This window comes from Myotis nattereri, assembly GCF_964212035.1.
Source record: "Myotis nattereri genome assembly, chromosome: 9".
In the NCBI taxonomy this organism is placed as follows: domain Eukaryota; kingdom Metazoa; phylum Chordata; class Mammalia; order Chiroptera; family Vespertilionidae; genus Myotis; species Myotis nattereri.
Window position 1 is genome coordinate 12576771 of NC_138084.1, and position 25441 is coordinate 12602211.

Consider the following 25441-nt stretch of genomic DNA (forward strand, 5'->3'; position numbering starts at 1 on the left):
TAGGTGGATGAAGTGTTGGCCTGTGGACTGAAGAGTTCTGAGTTCAGTTCCGGCCCTGGTTGGGGTCGGGGTGGGAGATAGCCAATCCATGTGGTTCTCTCACACCAATGTTTCTATCTCTCTGTCTCTCCCCGTCCCTTCCATTCTCTCTAAAAATCAATGGAAAAAATATCCTCAGGTGAGGTTTAAAAAAACACACAAAAAAACCCCAAACCCCAAACTGATTATTATGCATTATAAAGGTAATTATCAAAATATAATAAATCTGTATGCTATCTTTTACAATTAATGCTAATAATTAAATTTTAAATGTTTTCTTTACTTAGAAACATATTAAATAATAAATAAAAACATGCTGGCAAGTCAAGAGAGGCAGAAAACAAGGGTAAAAATTTTATACTCTAGTATCTACAAAAATGCTTTTGTTTTGCCTTTTGAACAAGGGGTTCCACATGCTCATTCTGTGCTGGACTCTGCAAATCATGTAAATGAACCTGTTGTCAGAGTGCCTAATGAAGATCTAACTTAGCCTGGGAAGCTAGGAAAGGGCTTCTTACTACGTGATAATTAAAGTGACAGAGAAGAGGAGGAGGAGTGAGGCAGATAAAAAAGGCAGTAGGAGGCCTAAGTGGGGGTTGAGCGGGCTGGATATTCTATCCAGAGTGTCAGATGCAAAGACACTAAAGCAAGGAGCTAGGGGTGTTTGTGGAACAGAAATAAAGTGTGGTTGGAATTCAGTAAGTAGGTGAGGAATTGCATGGAGCAGAGCTTACATTATGCACCATGGTGCATCTCTTAGAAGAGAAAAAAATGATAGGGCTGAAATAGGGCAACCGAAATACCCTGAATTGATTAAAACAAAGCCACTCTATGTCATGTTATTACTATGTGTCTGCTACTCTGCCAAGTGACTTACTGACATTACTTTTTGGCCCTCCAACAACAAAGCAAAGTGGGATATACTGGCTTTGTTATTCTGACAAGGAAATATGAGGCTCGAGATTAAGGAATTTGTCCCAAGTCATAAACCCAGTGATTGACAGAGACATAGGTGAAACACTATTTGCAAGATTGGGAGGGAAGGGCAGGGCCTATCTTTGTGTGTGTATATATATATATTCTTAGCACAGAGACCAATGCCCATCTCATAATGAGCTCTCAATATTTGTTAAATGGATGAATGATCACTTGAGGAAGTCTCGTTTGGCAAATTACTGTGTCCCATGTCTTCAAATGGATTTTGGAATATCTAGATGAAGTTTTTGTATGCTTTGAGAGCCAGTAATTTTTCTTTTCAAATGAACTATATATTTTTTTAAAAAAGATAGCAGCATGGTTTAGTTGAAAGAGAAGAGGCAGGAAAGCAGGGCATAGACTTTGCCTTTATTAGTTCTACTACCTTGGGCAAGTTCTCAGATTTTTCAATGCAGTAGAACAGGGAATGTGTGAGGTTCTTTCCAGGTCTCACATATTATGGTTTTATTATTCTGTACATTATTAATAGTAGAACTCAATGCATATCTTTTACAAGAAAGAGGAAACATAAATATATGATATATACAATTCTGATGCACCAGATTCCAACAACAAGATCACTCCATTCATTATCCACTGACTCATTAATTCATTCACTTATTCTTTCATCAAGCCTTCCTGAAGTTTATACCATATGCCTGTAAGAATCCTTCTACTGGAATGATTAAATGGAGAATGTTCTCTATTTCCAGAAGAAGGAAAATCTTGAGACAGTAAACCACGGGTTAGAGTCTGTCAGCTACTCAAAGATAGTAAATGCTAAATTTATTTGCACCTTCAATCATGACGCAGTTATCAGAGCCAATGCTGCCATAATGCGGAGTAACAATGCCAGCACCCTTCAGAATAAATGCTGATGGGTGACTCATTCGACTACTTTCCTCACTTTGACTTTCCCTTGGCAGAAGAGCAAAGACAGACCGATGTAAAACCTCCTACACAAAATAAGGTCTGTGCTTTCCACTAATAAAAAGCAGTCCCATTGACACAGATGCAAGCATGTGATCAAGAGGAAAGGGCAGAGGGAGTTTTACACTAAAGTGCTTATGAAGAGTAGTAAACATCAGAAAGATGCAAACAACTAAACAGTCAACACTAGCCAACACCTGGAGCAGTCCAGCAAATACTATAAATCTACACATTTTTTAATTGAAGGATTGAATGAGCTAATTACAGTTAAAATACAATCACAGTTTTTAAGGGTAAGGAGATTGAGGAGTACATGAGAATGTATCTCACGCACCTCCAAAACTTCAGAGAGCTTAACTGAAGGAACCCAGATGCTGTGATCTGAAATCAATTGCCACATTTATTCCAAGGTGATGCTACCATTCAAGCTGCCTCCAGCCAATGAGAGGGCATAGTAGACATCAGTAATGATCAAATGCCAGTATATTTGACAGCTGCCTGGTGGTCTTTGTGACAGGACCTTTGGCTTGTCCCTTGTGGGCAACCTTCCATGCTGCAGTTGGTGCCTGCTGCCATTTGTAATGATAGGCACATCAGAAAGGTTGGCAGTTTAAATAGCCAAGGAGACCACTGGTATCCATTATTTAAGACCAGCACTTAAACCTTAATTTAATAACAGCTCCCAAACCAGTAGCATTTTCCCCCCCAAAAGACGGGCTTTCTCTGGCTCGTCTGCCCCACTCATCACCCCACAATGTTCTCTTTTCCAACCGTGAGATAAAAATTTACCTTTGAGTTAAACACAAGGTCAGATAAAATAAGTCACTGTGAGCAGTCATTGCATTTTCTGTCACTGGACCAATTAAGATTTCCAGCTGTCAGTTTCTGATGTTGCAGCTCCATAAAAAACGACACTGAGAGGCACTGATCTGTGTCAAAGCGGCTTCGGAGGGAAAATTGGAACAAAAAATAATGATCATTTTCATAGGATGTCACACCATTAAATGAAAACATAAAAAGCAAAATGGTGCGGAGAATCTGCAATGTCATCCTCCTCGTCGAGGTGAGACCACATTACCTGGAAGCCAGCCCACCGCTTCATGGTTGTCCTAGATCTGTAATGGGTATCCTCCCTCGTCTCTCAGATAAATTCCGGGCAGTTAATGCTAATTTTATTTCAATTGGATATTTAATCTACACACACACACACACACACACACACACACACACACACACACACACACACAAAACCATATAATTTGCTCACTGAGTTCAAGTTGAAGAAAAGTACAGCATTTACAAGTGAAATGGGAAGTAAGTGTAAAGGAAGTTATAGTAATATATAATGATCACCACAAACAAGAAACAAAGTGTTTCAAGGACACAGATGAGAGAGGGTGCTCCTTGTCCCCCAAATAACTGAAGAAATAAGGAAGTATATTGGTGAGATGTGATTGAACTTACCATAGAATGAAAGAATGGGAGGGGACACTGGAATGATCTCATTGTTTGAATATTTATTTATTGGAAGATGGAATTCATTATTTTAGATTTCCCTGCGCCTGGAACAAAAAAGTGTAAAATTTTGAAATAACTTTAAACTCAAAGAACCGCTTTCAGTCTGAACACATTGCCAGGTTTAAGGGCGGTTTCTTGTTAGAAGATATGTTTTTCCATAGGCTATTGTCCTCTTTTACTACTGGTTTCAGTTTGATTATTCTAAATTACCCAGTTGGGTCTTGCTAGAATCTCAAGATTTGTGCAAAGCCGGTCATCTTTTCTTGTACTTTAAAAAATTCAGTCCATTGGGTTCATTTTACCAACATTGCTAACTCCATCCAATCTTTGTATGACTGGAGCCTAAAGCTCTTCTCGCCTATTAACCTTGAGAGTCATTGAGAGACAGTTCTGAAAGTAGTTGATTTCTTCCTTTGTGAAGTGATGGGATATTAACTGGCAGTGACCTGGAGCCGCTTGCATAGGTACCAAACTTTTAAGAATTTTGTGAGTCAGTTATTAAACAGCCATTACTAAAAATTAAAAGAAATGCACTTACAATAAAAAACAAAGAAAAAACAAATTTATATTTAATCACTTCCCAATTATTTTACTGTTTTTTTTTTTTACTTTTATTTATGCCTATTGTTATGTGTGGCAATAATACTGCCTAATGGTATGCTACTGCATATCTCTTTCTAAGTCTGTGCTCAGTTACATCAGCCTGATACTTTTGTTTCATTGTTAATATAGCTAAAATATTAACCAACATTCATGCTGGAATTACGTTCACGTGCAATGCAAAGAGCTTGACTATGAATACAAGAGTTTGGCTAAAATCAATGAGCGCATTATATGAGACTCAATTAGCTATTTGGAAGAAAGTGTATTGCATATTCCATTAACAATTATTTTGCATATGCACATCATCAGAAAAATTTATAAATAACTTATTCTGGTATGTGTGTATGTTCATATTACATACATGCTTTTTTTAAGGTGGTAGGAAAGCCAGCAGGTAAACACTTATCAGCAAATAAATCACTAGATGAAATTGGCTAGTAATGAAACACCAGATAGGGAAGGCCTTACAATCCACACAAGTAAAATACATCTTTGCCATACAGCGGAGTGGAAATCACCGTAATTAATCTTTTCATAGATCTGTGAAAGTAAGTGGCTTTCACAAATTGTGGCACAACTGCTCTGAGAAACCTGGCACTGGAGTGAAGAAGGAGCTAACAAGGACCTTCTTGTGATGGCAGGGTTCTAAGTGAAACTTCAAATTGAAGAGGAGTCATATTTTCTTTCATGTTTTATTTTTGAAGAACCTTAAATACTGTTAATTTATTGTAATTTGCCTCTACTCCAAGAAGAAGAAAAATAATTAAGCATGATTCACCTTCTAGTCAGGGCTTGTATTTTGGAGATGCATGAAATAAGAAGTGTTTTGCAGCTCCTTTCCTATAGATTTCTTCTTTACAGTTCTTTTTAAAAATAACATGAAATACTTTTAAAAGCACTTTCAATAGGTTTCAGTCATCATTGAATTGATTTCAATGCACAGATATGTATGCATAGGAATTTCTTGCATCATTTATAATAATGATAAAGTGAAAGTAACATAAAAAATGGACCAGCTAGCCTGGCCAGCATGACTCAGTGGTTGAGTGTCAACCTATGAATCAAGAGTTCACAATTTGATGATGTGCACATGCCCAGGTTGCTGGCTTGATTTCCAGTAGGGGGAATGGAGCAAGCAGCTGATCAATGATCCTCTCTCATCATTGATGTTTCTATCTCTCTTTCCCTCTCCTTTATTCTCTGAAATTAAAAAATAATAATAATAATAAAATGGACCAGCTAAATACCTTACAGAAATCTACCCAAGCAATACTACTTAATCATTGGAAAGAAGGAGAAAGATCTCTATGCAACAACATGGAATGATGTCAAGTGAATAAAGGCATACCAGTCTGCACGGTTTGAATGTATTATTGAAAAAATTATAAGTATACTATATTTGATTAAGAATAGAAAAATTTTTTGGAGGTTTCACGTTAAACTGTTAACATCAATAACATCTGAGGATGAGGAACTTGAATTGGCATCTTTTGCATTTAATTTTATTCTTTTACATAGTGTGTATTTTTCTCAATGACCAAGTGTTAATCCAATAATAACAAATACCAAAAATATCATCTTAGAAATCAGATGTTCTGGGTAGACTTTGGCCTTTGCTTCTTCTTTCAGGTTGAAGTGGGGAGGGAGGACCAGAGCATTGACAGTCCAAATGCTATCAAGGTAAATACTTGCAAAACCTCCAGCTCCCTCCAAGGTTATTATAAGCCTCACTAGAAGCCCGGTGCACAAAAATTTGTGCACATGGGGGGGGGAATGCTCAGCCCAGCCTATGCCTTCTTGCAGTCTGGGACCCCTTGGAGGATGTCCACCTGCTGGCTTAGGCCCGCTCCCTGGGGGATCAGGCCCAAGCTGATAGTCAGACATATCTCTGGCAGCCTGGCAGCCCTCGGGGGATGTCCACTTGCCAGCGGGGAGCAGGCCTAAGCTGCAGTCGGACATCCTTAGCACTGCTGAAGATGCAGGAGAGGCTCCCACCACCACTGCTGTACTAGCAGCAGTCAGCCTGGCTTGTGGCTGAGCAGAGCTCCCCCTGTGGGAGCGCACTAATCACCAGGGGGCAGCTCCTGCATTGAGCATCTGCCCCCTGGTGGTCAGTGTGTGTCATAGTGACCAGTCATTCCCAGTCGTTCTGCTGTTAGGGTCAGTTTGCATATTACCCTTTTATTATATAGGATAGAGGCCTGGTGCATGGGTGGGGACTGACTGGTTTGCCCTGAAGGGTGTCCCGGATCAGGGTGGTGGTCCCGCTGGGGTGCCTGGCCAGCCTGGGTGAGGGGCTGATGGCTGTTTGCAGGCTGGTCAAGCCCCCCTCAGTGGGGAACCTCACCGGGTGGAGGTTTGGCCAGCCTGGGTGAGGGGATGATGGCTGTTTTCAGGCTGGCCACACCCCCTTTAGGGTTGGGGGGTCCGCACTGGGGTGCCTGGCCAGTCTGGGTGAGGGTCTGAGGGCTGTTTTCAGGCTGGCAAGCCCCTTGGCGACGAAAGCTCCCAGCCTCTCTTTTTTTTTTTCTTTATTCTGTGATTTATTTACCTTCTATAATTGAAACTTTGTAGCCTTGAGAGGAGCTCAGAGCCAGCCAGGGCTGGTGGGAGGGAAGCTTCCTGCTCGCTCCAGCTCCGTGACCATGGCCGGCTGAAAGCAGGTATCTGGGGTTTATTTACCTTTTTAATTGAAACTTTATTGCTTTGAGTGGAGCTCAGAGCCCACTGCGGCAAGCAGGAAGCTTGGCTTCATCCATCGCTGGAGCAACCAAGCCTCCTGCTTGCTCCAGCTCCATGGTTGCCAGCCTCCAACTTGGTTGGGTTAATTTGCATATAGTCGCTCTGATTGGCTGGTGGGTGTGGTTTAAGGCATATCAAAGGTACGGTCAATTTGCATGTTTGTCTTTTATTAGTGTAGATATTCAGAGGAGAAATGAAGACACATCATCTACACACACAAGAGAAATGTATGGTGTGGAGGTGTTAAGTCATATAGGTATTTAAGATCCTGAGAGATCTGGTAAAATCTAACCAGTTCTCTCTCTTACTCATGATGCTATCACCTCTGGACTAGAGGTTGCTTAGTGAAGTTAGTGGCAGATAAATTAACCCTGAAAGTATCAACCTCTATATGTGCTTAGCCTGCAGGGGATTTTGCACACTCCTCCAAGAACACAAAGACAGGTAGAAAGGGATGGGCCATTTTTGATAAACAGAGGAAAGTTTCCTTGTGTACTTGCTCTTAGCTTATAGGGTTTCAAAGGCATGCAGTGCAGGGCTTTCTAACTTGCCTCAATTAATCCAAAACTCTTTAAAGCTCAGTGGACCACTGCTACACATTTTCAGTTCCACAAGCTCAGCCTAGTGCAGGGTGAGAAGTCAAAATGGAAGAGAAATGGTAGTTGAAGGGAAGAGAGCAATCAAAAGAGGGGCAAGTGAAAATAGTGGAGAAAAAAAGGAAATAAGTCAACTGAGTTAGACATAGGGATACTAATTATTTTGACTCATGATGTGCAAAACTGGACTAAATTATTGTCTGATCCCTCTTTCAGATTAAAAAAATATTTAAAATAAACCTAATTTATTATCATGTTAACATGCCTACAGATATTTAGCCAGCCTGGGTAGCAGGTATCACTTCACCCCACCTACTCCTTCCACTTCAAGGGTAGGAAATGTTATGAAATTCTAGCCATACTCTGGCTTCTTTATTCAGTCATTTTTTTAGCATGCACTGAGCACTAACTCTTTGCTAGATACGGTGATTAATGCTGGTGGTAACAAGCCTAACTCAGATGTTCTCTGCAATCACAGTCGCAGTTATTTCAGTGATCTCGTCTCCTCCCGGACTCCCCTCCTTCACTTTAATTCAGTCACGTTTTCTCTTCATTATGCCACCTGTTTTCACACCTTGAGAAATTTGTAATGCGTGGCTGCTCTACTTGGGAAGCCCTTTCCCTAGACATCCACATAGCTATCTCCTCACTCCCAATCAGGTCTTTGCTCAAATGCCACCTTCTTAAGGAGGCCTACCCTGTTCAACTCTATTTCTGCAGCAACTAATTCCTTAGCACGATCCCCCCTTAGCATGTATCAACCATATACTTTACTTATTTAAGTTTGTAATTTAGTGTCTATCTCACTGCTCTACAATGGAAGCTTCTTAGAAGAAAGGATCTTAGTGACTGAGTATCCTGAGTGCTAAGAATAGTGTCTGGTACATAGCAGTTGTCCAAAAATGAATTTACTGAATAGATGAGTAAACGGATGACTATGAGACACACAAGAAATGTTTTGAATTTCCTGCTCTTGCTTTTTAGTTTTGAAAGGCCTTCCTTCTGTTTCTGAGCTGTACTAACTTAAATTTCCTCCATTACCAATTCCGGATTATGCTTCTTTGGTTCAAGTTTTTTCCTTCCTTCTGATACTTGGGTGTTGTTTGTTTTGGCTATGGTATCAATCACTTTCTATTAGAGTTCCCAAAACCTACTAAGAATTTCCTTATACAATCAACTTCCACAATATTTAAGTGACAAAATAGTGGTATATACCACAACTGAAATGGGGGAAAATAGGGAGGAATGATTCACCAATATTTTAAGGAAAGTTGAATAGAAAACTCCTACACTACATGACTTATCTTTAACCTACATACTAAATTTTCTATTCTACTGTCAAAGATTATCTGATTCAAAAATCTAATAAAGATGTTTTGATAAACCAAACATCACTAAAATATATTCGAAATCTCTGTGGGTTACAAAGACTTTTATTCCCAAGAATTGCTTCCTTCTAAAAAATAAAATTCAAATCAATAAATGTGTCTTATGAATACCATAGCTGCCTGCCTCCAGGAAGAGTATGAAAGTCTCTTGAAAATTGGTTGTTTCTGAACTGCTATTATATTCCAACCCAAAGGATGTCAATTTTTAGGCCAGGATTAGTCAATTCTAATTCCCTGAGATGATACATAGGATTTTTCTGATTATGAGAGGGTGGTAGAATTAATGAGTTGGCTTGTGATGCTGAAAGAGTTGTCATAATTCTGCTATAGACTTGTTATATGGCTTTGGCAAATAAAGTGTCCTCAGTGAATCGCAGTTTCCTCATCTGTAAAATGAGTTAATTTGAAATAGCTAATCTCTCAGGTCACTGTAATGTCTGATGTGATATTATTTTACAAAGTAATTTATGAGCTGTTGTAAGATTTCCCACCCAGCTGGAGGTAAATTGCTTTATAGAAAGTAGTGGCCTTTATATAAATGTTTTCTGGAAGGTGGCTTCATATTTCTCATTTGGAGAATTGAGAAACCTATCTCCTATTTCTGTAGTGCTAGCAACATGAGCAGAAAATCCCCTTTCTCTCAGTTACTTTCGCTTAAGTAACTAATAAGTTACGTGCATAAAGTCATTCAGCTGAATAAATGGCAGGATCAGCACTCCTAGCCTCGAGCCCAGTCATGTATTATTCATCATTATATACAGAAAGTGTTTTTCAGGAGTCTTGGTGCAGTCAACAGTGGTCAAGAAGTAACAAGAAAAAAAATCATCTGAGAATGGGAGAAAAGGTACTTAACTGAAATCAGTGTTAAGAGCTTTCATTTGTATATATTATGAAGGACTTGAAGTAAATGTTCTATGAGTAAGCTACTTACCCATTAATTTTTTAATTGTTTAAATCTCTAATAACTAGAAAGGACTGCCTCAACTATAAAGGCTCTGTCATCCTCCAGAGCAAGAGCACTGCAGGCGAACCAGTGCAGTTGTGCAGACAGTCACTCACCCTTGCAGGAGGTTTCCTCTTGGAAATGAGGATGAAAGTTCTCAGTGTGATTCTGAATGGACCTCCTCTGGCTTCCTAGTTGTCAAAACCAAAGACATCTAAAGTTGAGAACTAATGCTAGTTCTGTTTTGTATATAACCTTTTCTCTCAAAGCATGAGACCTTGAGAGGAAGTCTAACTATAGCCAAGTGACTTTGGACAAGTGAATTTAACTCTCTTAGATGCCATCAAATAAGAATGGAGAGAATGCAGTTTGGATGAAATTATGTTTAAGAGCACCTTCCTGCTCTCCCATTCCATGGTTCTGGGCAACTTCACTCCTCTTACCATCGTCTTCCCCTTGTTTATAGTAAGTGATGTTCTTCAGTTGGTAGAATGTTCTGAAAGCCATTGCTAACCCAGTCACCACCTCATCCTAGGTTTGGCTGTCCTGCCTCATGAACAGTGAGGTCAAGATCAAAGTAGTCACCATCCCTCACCCTACTGTCAATCTCTGTCTTTAGTGTCCCAAAATAAGTCCAGCATCCGGGGGATGGTGATCCAGAAGGCTTAAATTGGAAGTGCCATGATAGGAAGAACATATCATTGTAAGAAAGATATTGGAGACAATAAAATAGTTCAACCTAATGTAATTGATTCATCAGGAATGACAACCAGAAAAAGAGTTCTTGTAAATGAAAATGTCATAAAAGACTCCAGAATGTGTGTTACATGATAGAAGAGGAAATTGTGAAGAGTGGTGTTATTGAAAAAGAAGAGTGTGGGTTCCAGTGCAAGACAGTAAATGATGCTGGAGACCCCAAACCTTTCTCACTTTACTTAAGTCAGAGAGCTCATCTACACAATTGCCAGCGGAACAATGAGGTCATTAGTAGAGAAAAGAAGGAGAGAATGGAGAGTGCTGCAGTAGGTCTTGGCTCTAAAAGTACTTAATGAGTTATGATCATAGTTTTGTGTGTTTTTTCAACTCTCAGACAGGCAAGAGTGATGTATGGTGCTGACAATGAGGTTGTAGCAGCACAAAGTGGGCCACTGAGCCAGCATATGTGTTGTGTTATAGATCCAGATAAGCTTAGTCTTATCAGAACTCATAAATTATTATGTAAAATCACAGGGATGGATGGTAGTGAGATAGATAAGAATCCAGGAGATGAAAACCAACACCATCTCAGCAAGATATATAAAAATCCTTGAACCTCAAGGTGGCATAGAATAAAAAACATGAAATGTCCACCAGCTGAAGAGATGTCCACTCTTGAGACTGAGCAGAGTGCAACTTTATTAACCCTATGACTACTTGAGATGGGCATTTTAGAAGAATATGGAATTCCAGAAATAGAAACTGTAAAAAAGTTTTGAGCTAATAATCTCTAAAGCTTGCTCACCTTTCCCCACACTGACTGAATAACTGTAACTATCTTTATTAACTGTAACTTGTCTGTATTATCTAAACAGCATAGTATTAGATTGTATTTTGTTTGTTAATATTGAAGACAATTCTTCAATAATGACAAGCATGCTATGAAAAAGCTTTCTGTGTTTTCTTCACAACAACCTTTAAAAGACGTAAATTTGATTGACATCTGGTAAGTTAAAAATTTTAAAGTGCATTTTAAAAACACATTTGGAATATAATTTTACAAATGGATTTTTTTTTAAGTAAAGTAAAACCTGTAAGTACCTATTAATAGGTCACAAATAATTGTAGAAAATAAAAATCTGTCTTCCCAATTTTTGAAAACAGTATTCAAAAATTGAAAACAACAACAACAATAATAACAAAACAGTTGCTACTAATAATTATTGAGTTGTGGTGAATTCTGAAGTCACTTTTGCTTATTTTTTTTTAAAATATATTTTATTGATTTTTTACAGAGAGGAAGGGAGAGGGATAGAGAGTTAGAAACATCGATGAAAGAGAAACATCCATCAGCTGCCTCCTGCACACACCCCACTGGGGATGTGCCCGCAACCAAGGTACATGCCCTTGACCGGAATCGAACCTGGGACCCTTGCATCCGCAGGCCGACGCTCTATCCACTGAGCCAAACCGGTTAGGGCACTTTTGCTTATTGAATATTTTCATTGATCCTGACTGTTAGATATGCTTATTTTCATTCACATTGTACTTGCTTTAGAAAAGTAACTCTTTGTCTAACATTCATTGAGTAAAGAATTTACAATGGATCTGTGTGTGTGTGTGCAAAGGTATGTAAACTTCTAAAAGACTAGGGTATATGGTTTTCTCCATATTCTCAAATTGCTCTGTGACCCTTTCCCTTGAAAAGGGTTTAAAAATCTTTTGTAAAAAGATATTTGAAAAAAGTAAGTTGGCCTAAATTTTAAAGGATGATGGAAAAAGGGTGCAGAAGAAATGGAATGAGTTGTAGGAGGTTTCAGTTAGCATGCATTGCATTTTTTCAAGAACATTAAAATGTGTCCTTTGATTAGTGATGTGTACAGATTGTTGAAGAGTATGCCAACTTTCCCCCTTTGCTCTTTTTCCACAGTGTTAAATTCAATACATGAAATGTGACCTAAGCTATTAATCTAAACACTATTCTCATTAGTTTCAAAGTACAGTTATTGCTCCAAAGTATTTTCCCAAATGGCAGCCTGCTTCACCTTGGCTCTCTGTTCACATTCAGGAGCAAACAAAGCTTGCTATCCCCCCTCCTCATCAATGCTGAGCCAAAAACAGAGCTCGGTATCTCCAATTCCAGCTGTGCTTTTATTGTGCTTTACATCAATCATAGCTTCTAAAAGATTCCAGAAAGATTTTCCTCAGTTTTCACATCATGAGGGTTCGCACAAAAATTACTGTGCAGTAGGGGGGCACTGATAAGAAATCTCAGAAGGAAAGAAAATGCAGGAATAGAGAGGCTTATGGAGAAGGTTGATGAAGGATTATCAATGTCCTAGAAAAATGCTTTCTGGTGGAAAAGCAGTACAATTTGAAGCACAGGAAAAGAGTCATTTGCAACAATCTCCAGGCTTTCAACACTAGCTGCTACTACAATAGACACAATGGATAAAAAGGAGGCCAACATTTATATGGTTAGTTGAACTCATTTCACTTCTCTTGTATGGGTGTCATTGCCTTCCAAAAAGACTCAGGAGCCTTGTAGTTTCTGGAAGGGGCGGAAGACAGCGTCTCACTATAACTGGCTGGTCAGAACAGACATTCCTTCCTACTTTTCTTCAGAAAGTATTTTTAACTTGGAGCTCAGATCACTTCCATTCTTGTCTTCCACTGCTAAAAATCCTCCCCTCTATTGCTCTCTCTCTCTCTAATCAACATGTACTATTACCTTAAATATATAACAACCAGGAAATCTTAACCATAAAGTATCTTGAGATTTTTCAGTGCTGCCTTGCTAGGCAAACAGGCCCAGGTATGCCTGGTACAGCACTTTTCCTTTTGTTCTCTTCACCTTTTCCATCTCTTCCTCCTCCTATTTTTCCTCTCCATTTCTCCAAACTCCGTGTCTCCTTTTGCTTAAATTTGGCATTAAAAGCCCCCGAATGCATTAAATACCTGGGAAAACATTTTCTCATCTACCATATATGGAATCTCTACCATGACCCAAGTACTGTACTAAATACCTGTCATGCATTTCCCCTTCTCATAGCAATATCACAACTAAACCTATTACCCCCATTTTACAGATAGGGAAAGTGAGTTTGGGGCATGTGATGCTCATTTTTCAATAGTTACAGAGTTTAGACTGCAACTCAGGACCTTTTATTGCAGAGGGCTAAGCCCATCTTCAATGTGCTAAGATAACTCAAAGTACGGTAGAATGGACACTACTAATGCCATAGACCAGGTAGAATGGCCACAACTAATGCATGCAGACCAGGTAAAAGGAAGTTTGGCCAAATCTTTAAAGGGAAAAGTCACCTCAATTTCTTGTTACCCCACCCTCAACTAGATGAGAACACTGACTCTACCAGCAACTCAATCTCATTGGGAAGGCATATCAGCTGACATAATTTTTAACTCTATCACATAACACTGATACTTTGTCAGGTATATCCCCTATTAACTCACCCACATATGTCATTCCATTTCAGTCTCCTTGGCATCCCCATTGTTGTTCATCCTGCCCAGAACACTCACTTTACATCGATGCATCTGTCTTTTAAGATGCAGGTTGATTTCCAACACCTTCTTAAAATCTCTTTTCTGACTATTCCAGCACACAACTTATCTCTCCCCCTGTCCTGACCACTCACAATGCACACTGCTAACACCTACCTAAGCACTCCATTCAATAAAAGTTCTTTCTTGGAAGAATGTCTTGAAGAAAACAGTCATTAATTATGCATTAGTCTTTCCCTTTGGTTCTTAGCATTGTGCTAAAACACTATGCCGCCTAGGCTGGAGAATTCCATCTAAAATCTCCATTACCAGGTAAGAATTGCAGAAAAGTGACAGGACCTGTCAAAGTGCTGAAACTGTTTTCATGACAGTTGCAGTGTATTCATATGAATTGGCCCTTTCTACATAAATAATGTGTGGATATCTCCATGTTTTCTCGGAATCTACTCTCTAATTTCTGTCTGAACACTTTAATCTTACTTTTATCCTTTGATTGGCTATACACTGGTTGACATCCATTCACGTGATAAATGCAAAAGAATTTTCCATGTTCATTTTGTCAAAAGATCCCTTGACTGATAATCCCAAACAATGAGCAACCATAAACAAGAATGCATTTTCAAAGGGTTATTATTTTCTCTAGAGACATACAATAAATGGGCCCACATTAGCACTGAACATAGAATTAATAGACTTATTTATTATCTTAAATGAATAAAAATCACTTTTGTTTTATGTAATAAATAATAAATGCTCCTTGTAAAAAATTTAAGATAGCATAACTGATAAAATAAAATATAGAGGTAATTATTTAAATCACTGTACTACATATGTTCTCCAACACACACACTCATACCCACCTGACACCAAAATGGAATTATATATTTGTCTGTGTCTTCCTTTTGCACTTACTATGTAAATAGCATACATGATATAGCTAGCTATAGTTTCATGATTGTTTTTAAGGGTTTCATTGTGGATATAATCTGTTTTGACAATATGCTGTTTCTAAATATTTTACATTATATTCTGTAACTACTATATATTATACATAAATGTTATTATGTATTATAAGCAACACAGCAATGACAACCTTGCTTGATGTCACACTTCCGAAGATGCAAACAGAGAAGTAGTTGAAGCCATGAATTAGTGATATCAAATATGACATGGGGATGAGATGGTTGTTTGGAAGTAGAAAAACTAATAAACAATAACCAAAAAAAGCCAGGGAAACTATTTCTGAGACTATAGAAAATTCAGATAGGAGAGTATAAGGGCTTATAAATCTTAAATCCCTGACTTTCCACCAAATTGGGTTGGTTGGGGAGGAAGAGTTAGAGGAAGTTCAAAGATGGAAAAAATCAGATAATCACTAGTTTTGGTGCTGAATTATAGTAACAAGGTTCCTGGCCCACAAATAGGAGAGGTCTAGAGTGATGAGACAGGTGTGGCCACACACACACACACACACACACACACACACACACACACACACACTATGTACAGTTTCTGGATATATAAATTCATGAGACTTATAAAATTGCCACCAGAGAATGCATAGAGAGAAATGGTTCAAAGACTGAAATAAAGGTTGGAAAGATGAAAAGGCAGATAAGGAGTAATTAGTAAGACAGGAAAAAACACCAAGAAAGTGAGGAGTGCTGAAAACCAGGAAAATAAAATATTTCAAAAAGGAATAAAGGACTGGCTTTGTCAAACTATAATTGGCTCAGGAAATTTGAAGATGAGGGTCTTTTACAAAATTGAATAAATAATGCTTGATGAAATGATTCCAAAGTTAAACACACACACACACACACACACACACACACACACACACACACCCAACAGGCAGAGAAGGTGTTCAGGCTATATGAAAATAGTGGTCTTTCCTCATTTTCTCTATCTGACACGTTAGGTGGAAATTCAGCAAATCTATCAACTGAGATATTATGGTGATTCGTAGACCTCAGATTGCCCTGTACTCTCATGGTCAGCCCCCCACCTCTAAAATGTTGATAATAATGCTTGGCACTTAGGATTAGTGAGTAGAATGTTAGCAATGCACATAGAAATCTTGGGATGAAATACTCCAAGAAGACACAACATGTTATTATCCTCAGCACTGTCCTCTTTCCTACTAGGAGATTGCTTAAATAATCTCTCACCTACCCTCGAGCTTGGGCAGGGGCTTCAGGGAGGGCAAGCGCCATTCTCCTGCTCTCTGGAAGAGTGTGAAAACTGCTAACCTTACCAATGAGGCAGAAATAGCTGAAGCGAGGGCATCTTCATCTCCCTGGATGGCTCCAAATGTTGCAAGGTACACAACCGCTTAATGTGCAGTGAGTGGAGGGGTCTGAAAACAGTCTTTTGTGAAGACTAAGAGTCAGAAACAAAAAACTCCCAGGGGACCTTAGAAGCAGTGGTAAACCATGATTATCAACACAAATCTAAGGACCCAGTTGGCTGGGGAAAGGATGCCAGACCTGCACTTATCTTTTCTGATTGTACCCACAAAATAGAATGTTGTTCATGCATAGATTGTTCTTCAAAATTATCGCCGAACATAATAGAACTGAATGGCCAGCACTGTGTAACTGAAAAGAAAAATAGGCAGGCCATCTCGACAATCCTGGCTAAACTATTATATTTGTGTTCATGAAAAGACATGTGTTGGAGGCCTGTTTTATTCTGCTTGAATTTTAAAAATTTCTAGGGAGGACAGTGAAGGAGGAAGAGAATGATAAATTGATAGAGATTTATTGGTTTGAGTAAAACAAATGCAACAATATTTTTAAAAGGTACCTTAGAAGCCTTATTAATTGATTGCTAGCCTAGTTTTTACAAGGTGCTGAACAAAAGAACACAGCATGCTTCTCCCCAAATCCACAAGGACATTCTCTACCGCCTTGCCTGCCAGATAAAGCTGAGTGTCAGGAGAGCTAAACATCTGGGTAGCAGTAAGATAAAAATATCTGGGACACCACCACCATATGTTGCAACAAAATGGCCAGCTCCATTCACCCAGGCTTGGTTTATGGTTTATATTAATGGACTCAGTCAGGGTAACCAGGCAGCCAACTAGGAGCATATGTTTCTCAGGGTGCGGCTGCCTTAACTCCATTCTCAGAGGCAGTGCATGGGCAGACATCCCCCGCCTGCACCCAACCACCTAAGTGGTGAGAGCACCAGACACTTGGTAAAACTCCTGGAAGTTGAGACATTCACTTTATCTGCTTAACAAATACAAGCCTTTTGAATTGATGATGATGGTTTTGAGAGAGTTCAGCCAAAAAGAGCAGGAAGGTGATGAGAAGATTAGGCATATATTTCTATTTGCATTGATGTAGTAGACATTCTTACAGATAATAGGTATCAACAATTTATATGTATCTATGTATATATATATGTGTGTGTGTGTATACATACATATATATATATATATATATATATATATAATGCAAATGAGGTCAGGACTTTGTGAGGGTCATGATCAGCTCAGGAGGAGGGGCTGGGGGTGGCCCCAAGCCTGAGAGAACAACATGCAGGCATGGCTCAGAGCCTGAGAGATCAACACAGAGGGGCACCTGCTCCAAGCCTCCAAGGCATGGCTGGGGGCAGGCTCCCAGCGGACACACACACACACACACACACACACACACACACACACACAAGGGGCGCCTGCTCTGAGCCTCTGTGGGGCAGCTGGGGGCAGGCCCCAAGCAGAAACGCACACACATACACACACACACACACACACCACACACACGGGGCATCTGCCCCGAGTCTCCAATGTGGCTGGGAGCAGTACCCCAGCAGACATACACACACACACACACACACACACACACACACACACGACGCCTGCTTTGATCCTCTGTGGCCCGACTGTGGCTTGTGGGACATCCCCTGAGGGCTTCTGGACTGTGAGAGTGGGCAGGCTGAGCTGAAGGACACCCCCCCCCCCCAGTGCATGAATTTCGTGCACCAGGCCTCTACTATGTATATATATGTATATACACACACACACACATATACACATATATATGTGCAGTGGTTAACTGACCATTATCTCCATTCACACATTTTAGTGTGGGGCCACTGTGTGGATGGAAGAGCAGGTGAGAACACATCCAAAGATTTGGATATATTTTGTACTTACTCTGAGCTTTTCTTGTTGCTCTCTTTCTAGTTCTTTAAGTTGTAGGACTAGATGCCTTATTACTAGTTTTTCTTGTTTATTAAGGTAGGCCTGCAGTGCTATGAACTTCCCTCTCAGGACTGCTTTCATTGTGTCTCATAGATTTTGGATTGTGTTTTCATTTTCATTTGTTTCCAGGGTGTTTTTTATTTTTTCTTTGATCTCTTTGGTGACCCATTCATTAATTGTTTAATAGCATGCTCCTTAGCCTCCATGTGTTTGATAGTTTCTGATTGTTTTTATTGTAGTTGATTTCTAATTTTATGTCATTGTGATCTGAGAAGATACTTGTTATAATTTCAATCTTCTTGAATGTGTAGAGACTTAGCCTGTGCCCTTATATGTGGTCTATCTTTGAAAATAATAATGTCCCATGTGCACTTGAGGAATCGTATATATTTTGGCTTCACCTTGCTCATTCATCATTATCTCTCTCTACTCCCAGCACCCTATAGAATAAAGAGGTAATATGCAAATTAACCCTCATGCCCTCACAAGATGGCTGCCTATGACCAGGCCGGCAGGGGGGTTAGTGAGGGATGACCAAATGACTGAACAGCAGGCTGCGTGGGACGACCAGGCTGGCAGGGGGGCAATTAGGCTGGCAGGGGTGGCAGTGAGGGGTAACTAGGCTGGGGAGGGGTGAAGTTGGGGGCTATCAGGCCGGCAGGGAGAGGGCAGTTGGGGGCGATCTGGCCAGGAACGGGGGCAGTTTGGGGTGACCAGATTGGCATGGGGGACAGTTGGGGGCAACCAGGATGGCATGCAAAGGCAGTGAGAGGCGATCAGGCCGGCAGGGGCGGGCAGTTAGGGGTGACCATGCAGACAGGCAGGTGAGCGATTAAGAGCCAGCGGTCCAGGATTGTGAGAGGGATGTCCAACACTTGGACATCCCCCAAAGGGTCCCGGATTGGAGAGGGTGCAGGCTGGGCTGAGGGGACCCCTCCATGCACAAATTTCATGCACTGGGCCTCTAGTTATTTATAATTAGCTAAGTGTCCTCACTGCTCTCATTACCCCACTTATGCCAAAATCAGCCCAGAATTTGTTCTTCCACACATCCAGAATTTGTTCTTCTTTTTCTTTCCATATGAAAATCTTTTCTTCTGACCAATTAAACTCTATCCATATTCAATTGTCTAGTTCAAGCCCTGCTACCTAAAGAAGAGGTTATCTCTTCACTCCATCTTTGGAATATCTGCAGATGATAATTATATTCAAACCTATGTATTGCCCTTCAAAATTAAATGGTTATTGTTTTCCAAGTTGTATTGCCATCATGGACTAAACAATAATGATTAAGCATAAACAGGAAGCTTTGGGAAGTCCCTAGAAGGGGCTGTTTTCAGATAGCCTGATTCATTCATTCATTCATTCATTCAACTTGTAATAAGAATGCATGCAAGGGCGAAAGAGACTTAAAGGTACATGAAACATGGGTCCTGTCCAAAAGGAGTGTCAATCTAAGGAAGTAGGAGTAAGGTCTGAGGATCAAAGATGAACTTCTTGGCTAGAGAGGGAGCAAGGCCTGCAGAAAAGTGCCCAGTCTGGGCTTACAGGGATGGCAAAAGTCCTACGAACAGAATCGGTCAAACTGGCATCTCTCACATCCTGTATGTAGAACCTGATTTACGTGCCTAGGAGCAAAAGCTCTAACCCAAATGTCCTATGGTTCCATAGAGCTGTACAGACTGAACGTGTATCTGAAATGAACCTTCAGTAGTACTTGAATGGGAAGAGGCTGCCAGAGGCAACACAATCTGTAACATACCAGCTGAGTGGGAGACCGTGGCAGCAGGGATGTCAGCGTGCTAGACTCCAGCACAGGGAAGGATGCTCTGTCAGCAACTGCTCTGCTGAGGCCCCAGCTACAGCTGGACTTCCCAGGTGAGGCTGCAGAGTTCTGGCTGCCCAGCTCCAAAGGAGGTGCTCACTGATAGGAAACAAAGTGAACAACCATTGAATGAACTCGCTGTGGGACTCACCAGTTTACTGGCTTCTGAATCAGTAACATGAGGGAATTAGGTGCAGAATCATATGATATTTATAAAGTTTCCACCAGGAGGATATGGCATGTGGTATGCATTATTTCATTTATCCCTGCAACAGCTATGCAAAATCACTACTGTTCTAACACTTAAAACTGCACCAACAAATTTGCAAAAATCAATAACAGCTAGTTATATGGTACAGCAGCCCACTAGAACAGGGACTGGGAAACTGTGGCTGGAGACCAAATATGATTGGCTACCTCTTATTTTAAATAGCTTTATTTTTTTAACACAGGCACACCCTTTTGCTATGTATAATTGGTGGCTGCTTCAGCACTGCAATGACAGAACTGAGTCGATGGAACAGAGACTATCTGCCCTGCAAAGTCAAAATTATGTATATACATCTTCATGGAAAAAAGTTTCTGCCCTAGCTGGTTTTTCTCAGTGGATAGTACATCAGCCTGTGGACTGAAGGGTTCTGGGTTTGATTCTGGTCAAAAGCACATGCCCGGGTTGCGGGCTTACTACCCATTGGGGTGTGTGTGAAGGAGACATCATCATTGATGTTTCTTTACCTCTCTCCCTCTCCCTCACCATTCCTCTTTGAATCAATAAAAATATATTTAAAAAAAAATGTTTCCAAGCCCTGTACTAGACTGTAAGTTGCATGAGGGTAGGGATGTTGTCTGTTATGTTCTCTGTTGCTTTCTCAGCACCTAGAACATTGCCTGGCATATAATAAGTGCTGAGTACATTTGTTTTAATGGATGAATCAACGACCCCATATCTGTGTGATTCCAAATCACAAAATCTTTACTTTTTAATCTTCTTATACATTATCTTTCTATTAAGTTACAAACTGTTTTTTTTAAATAAACATCTGATTAAACAAAAATCCCACTATAATTAGAAGGAACTTGTCACCAAAATATAACTAAAAGGAATATTGATATGGATGCTTCATTTTCAACCAAATCCTGCTCATCATTAACAAAAGGCCAGGATAATATTCCAACTTTGGTGAATTTCTCCCTCCCTTGCACCTTTAAAATTGTATTTTGCACTGGAAAAGTAACTTGAAAGACATGGAGAGATTTCCATATTCATTCTCTATTGATGATGTTCTAATACACCTGCTTCACTTTTCAAGTGATAAAAGCATTTTCCTATTGAGGGGTATTATTTATTCATCCAGAGTAATAAAGACATTAATAAATGGTGATTATATTATAGCTCTTGCAGTGATCTGAAAATCCAGCTATAGTAGCTTTACCTTCTTTAGAGCTAAAAATAATAGATGCTGTACCACTCAGTCAACAGTTCTGCTGACGAAACACCAGGCTGATGGGAGCCTGTTCCTTTCGTGTACAACTGCCATCTCTTTTCCTGTAGGTATTTTATTTTTATTTTTATTATTGCAGCAGATAAGATAGGTTTGCTCAGATTTTGTTTGGACCAGGTGATTGAGTGACTTCATATTCAAGTTACTTAACCTTTATTAAAATGGTCTGCCCACCAACACATGTCAAAGAAAGTCAGCAGGGTTACATTTGGTAATGTTGGAAGATTTCAAAGATACTCTAGAGAAGTGGTTCTCAACCTTCCTAATGCCGTGACCCTTTAATACATTTCCTCATGTTGTGGTGACCCCCAATTTCATTGTTACAAATTGAACATAATTAAAGCATAGTGATTAATCACAAAAACAATATGTAATTATAGATGTGTTTTCCGATGGTCTTAGGCGACCCCTGTGAAAGGGTCGTTCGACCCCCAAGGGGGTCGCGACCCACAGGTTGAGAACCGCTGCTCTAGAGGATGCTGTTGTTTCAATTAGCCCAGGGTCCAGCCCCCCTTCTCCGGGAAACAGCACTTCCGGTTTTTGCTGAGGAAGCACTCTCCCTCCGCTGTGACCTAGGTCACTGTGCTGGGTTTGTTGAGACAATGAGCTCCAGGAAATCCGTCCCTCATCCAGGTGCCATCAGTCACACAACCCTATTTTTCAAATCGGCAGTGACTGTGTCAGTGATGGACACACGACGCAGGGTAGGCCATTGAATGGCAGGGCTTAGATACCTGCTCAATGACCACAGCATGGGTTACCAATTGTGAGAATTCTGTAACTGTTCACCGTTATTTTGAACATTCAAGGGGAAGACACTGCTTGAGTTTAAATCCAACTCAGAGGATTACTCAAAAAGTGAGGCAAGCAACATTATTATTTCTGATAACCTAATCTGAGTTGATAGAACTGAGGGTACCTGAAATTACCCCTAGGGTATTTATTTTTGTGACACAATAAATTCTCTCTTTTGCTCTAGGCAGGCTGAGCTGAGTGACCATGATTTGCAACTCAAAGAACCTTGACTGATTTAGAAAACTTACTCATGTGAAGATTTATCTTTCTGGAGAGTTCAAATGTGTAACAAGGGTATCCGATTTGAATTGAATGAGAACTAATTTTGCAGTCAAAAAGCTTCAATTCAGAGTTGCATCCTTTTAATTATCGGAGTCTTATTGAACTCATCTGTGACAAGGTTATAATAATATCTTTCCTGACTCTATTACAGGTTGTTGTGAAGATCAAATGAGACAATGAATGTGCGAATTTTCCAGACATTGAAAGTGTAGTGTGAAAGTAATGGTAGATCAATTTTCTTTATAACATACAGTAGCCCATTGTGTTTCACAAAAAGATGGATTATCTAATACCCTTTTGTGGTAGTCATTACAAAGCGTCCCATTATGAACGTATTGAGTTTATGAACTTGACTCCTGTCATGTATTCTTATAGAAGTTTTATGGCAATGACAAGGAAAGCTGGGATATACCCAGTGTAAGAGATCCAGGTGAGGACATTCATTCTTTCATTCATTCAGAAAACATTTTTGAGCACCAACTACCAAGTAAGGTATTGGGGAAAACACACACACAAACAAACAGAGATTTAGACAGCAAAACATTCCAGGTGCGGCTGGAGATAGACCAATATATAAATAATTGAAATGTGATAAGAGAAATGCTATGTTAGAGATAAGAATCAAATACTAAAGAAGCAAAGAGAAGAAATCCACTATCTATGCTTAAAGATACTGGAAAAAGTTTCAGTTAAAACCTTGACCTTTAAACTATCTCCAGGGATAAAGTATAGTGCTCCAGGGAAACAGAATTGAAGGATAGTCTGCAAATTGTAGACCTAAAGGTTACTGTGAAGATCAAAACAGCTGTGAGCAACAGATATGACACTACATTTTTATTGAGAACATTTGTATTTCAGTATCAGTTCTGCAGATAACTCACTGCGTGACCTTGCTAAGGCTGCCTCATTTCTCTGCCCTTAAATCTCAATTTAGCAAAGAGGGGGTCCGGTGACCATTAGCATGTATTCCAGCTCAAAGAGCCTATAATGTACACCTGAAACGTCATTTAGTAGATGCAAAATTCTGAGATCTAAAATATTAAATTGCTCAAAGAATGGATATGAATGTAGAAGACAAGAATGGCTCTGGCCATAAATTCTAATATAAAAATTACTCTACATATTCAACGTTATTCCATTTGAAAAAGTTCCTTGCTACATGTTTAAGTTCTTCATATGCATTTTTTTATTGTCAGCCTGAGACACACAAGAAGGGCTGGTTTAGCCTGATGAGCAATCATACATCTGGCTGTCGTCTGTTCTTTGTGTGCCTTTATAGATGAGGGAAAGAACAGTAATGGCCTACTGTACCTGGAAATTATACCTTTGTGTTTGGCACCATAGGAACTTTCCCTGCCATTGGGAAAGATCACACAGCTGTGACAAGAAACAAGACACTCCCCTGAAGCTGTCCCTGCAGTGGGGGACTACTCTTAGTATTGAGAACATAGATCTCAAGTAAATGACTATTTCTGGTAAGAAGTGTTATAGAGTTTTGAATAGGCATATTCCTATGCCAACTTTAGTGCCTTGCAGAATGATGTCACAGAAGAGACTCATATTCTAGTTTTGCACATGTCACTTGGGGAAGTGTTCTCAAACTGGGCATCAGCATTTTCACAGGCAGATCCCACAATATGTCTAAAACTCTCCAAATGAGTGGCCATTTGCCCATTCTCAGTAGAGTACCCTGAGGAGAGTGACACCTTTTTCCTTAGCAGATCTTCCTCACTCAGTGGCAACTCACTAAATGTTAATTACATTCAAGTGCTACCATTTCATTCTGAATGAACACTTATGAGATAGATGTCCAGGGCTAAGGCAACAACTAGTAGAAAAATAAAAACTGTGTTCTAGCACAATGTTTTGTAAAATCATCTTTTCAGTGGCAGTCACGTTTTCAGAGTAAGTATACTGTTTGCATTGAAATCCCTCCACACCATTAAATGTTACATCGGTATTGTTCATTTTTTAAAATATAATATACAAAAATCTGAAATTTCATTTGCTATAAATTCATATTACAAAAGGGTTAGTCTCCTAACAAAGATTTTCAGCGAATTCCATTCAGCACAATAAATTCTACATAAAGTCTTATTGTGGGGAAATCATTCAGGGCGGCCTTACAGGAGATAAAACATTAAATAATTTACCTAATATTTAGTGAGCGTTCCAGGCACTGTAGAAACACTTTACATTAATTAATCTAGTCTTCCCATCAAGGCTACAAGGTAGGTAGTATAACCTATTTCTGCAGGTGAGAAAACTAAAGATCAAGGGGTTACTTAGCTTTCTCAAAGTACACAAGTAGTAATCAGTAGACCCTGGAATGAACCCCAGGCAGAGCCAGCTCCCCTAACCCCTATCTTAACATTTTTAATTATTAATGTTATAGTGATTTTAGAATTATAAGAGTCAGGAATGTCTTACCTAATGATTCCTCAATAAATATTTTCAATCAATAAATATGTTGCATTTAACCAGAGTGAAGTAATTCTATCCAATATCAGTTATATAGATAATATTTTTTTAAAAAAACTGACTTCATACTATCTAATTTTCTGTCTTTTTATTTGTTTGCATGTGTTTGGTTTATTTTTAAATGGATTTATTTATCTGGATTTAATTACCTGAGTTCAAAGGACCATTACTAAAAGTTAAAGATATTTTCCAGAGTCCTTGTTTAGTTAGTAGTAGAATCAAGTTTTGACAACTAACTTCCTAGCCAGTGTGTATGACTTGCAATGATATCTCTTTTCATGAGCACATACTCCACTCTAGGCATGGATGGGAACTAATGCCTTTGGCTAGTATATCTTTGATGCCTTTATTATTTTTACTAGAGGCCCGGTGCACAAAATTCGTGCCT

The 25441-nt window shown here is 39.5% G+C and overlaps 1 protein-coding gene across 4 annotated transcripts in view; it reads right to left on the reverse strand.

Moving 5' to 3' along the window:
* LRRC4C (leucine rich repeat containing 4C) overlaps window positions 1–25441 on the reverse strand; it is a 988415-nt gene that overhangs the window by 256768 nt on the left and 706206 nt on the right. The window contains exon 5 of one of the 4 annotated variants that reach the window (XM_081099067.1): window positions 19931–20092. The exons of the other annotated variants lie outside the window; for them this stretch is intronic. The gene's annotated coding sequence lies outside the window, so the exon portion shown is untranslated. The remainder of the gene's footprint in view (window positions 1–19930; window positions 20093–25441) is intronic. 4 annotated transcript variants of the gene reach the window in all.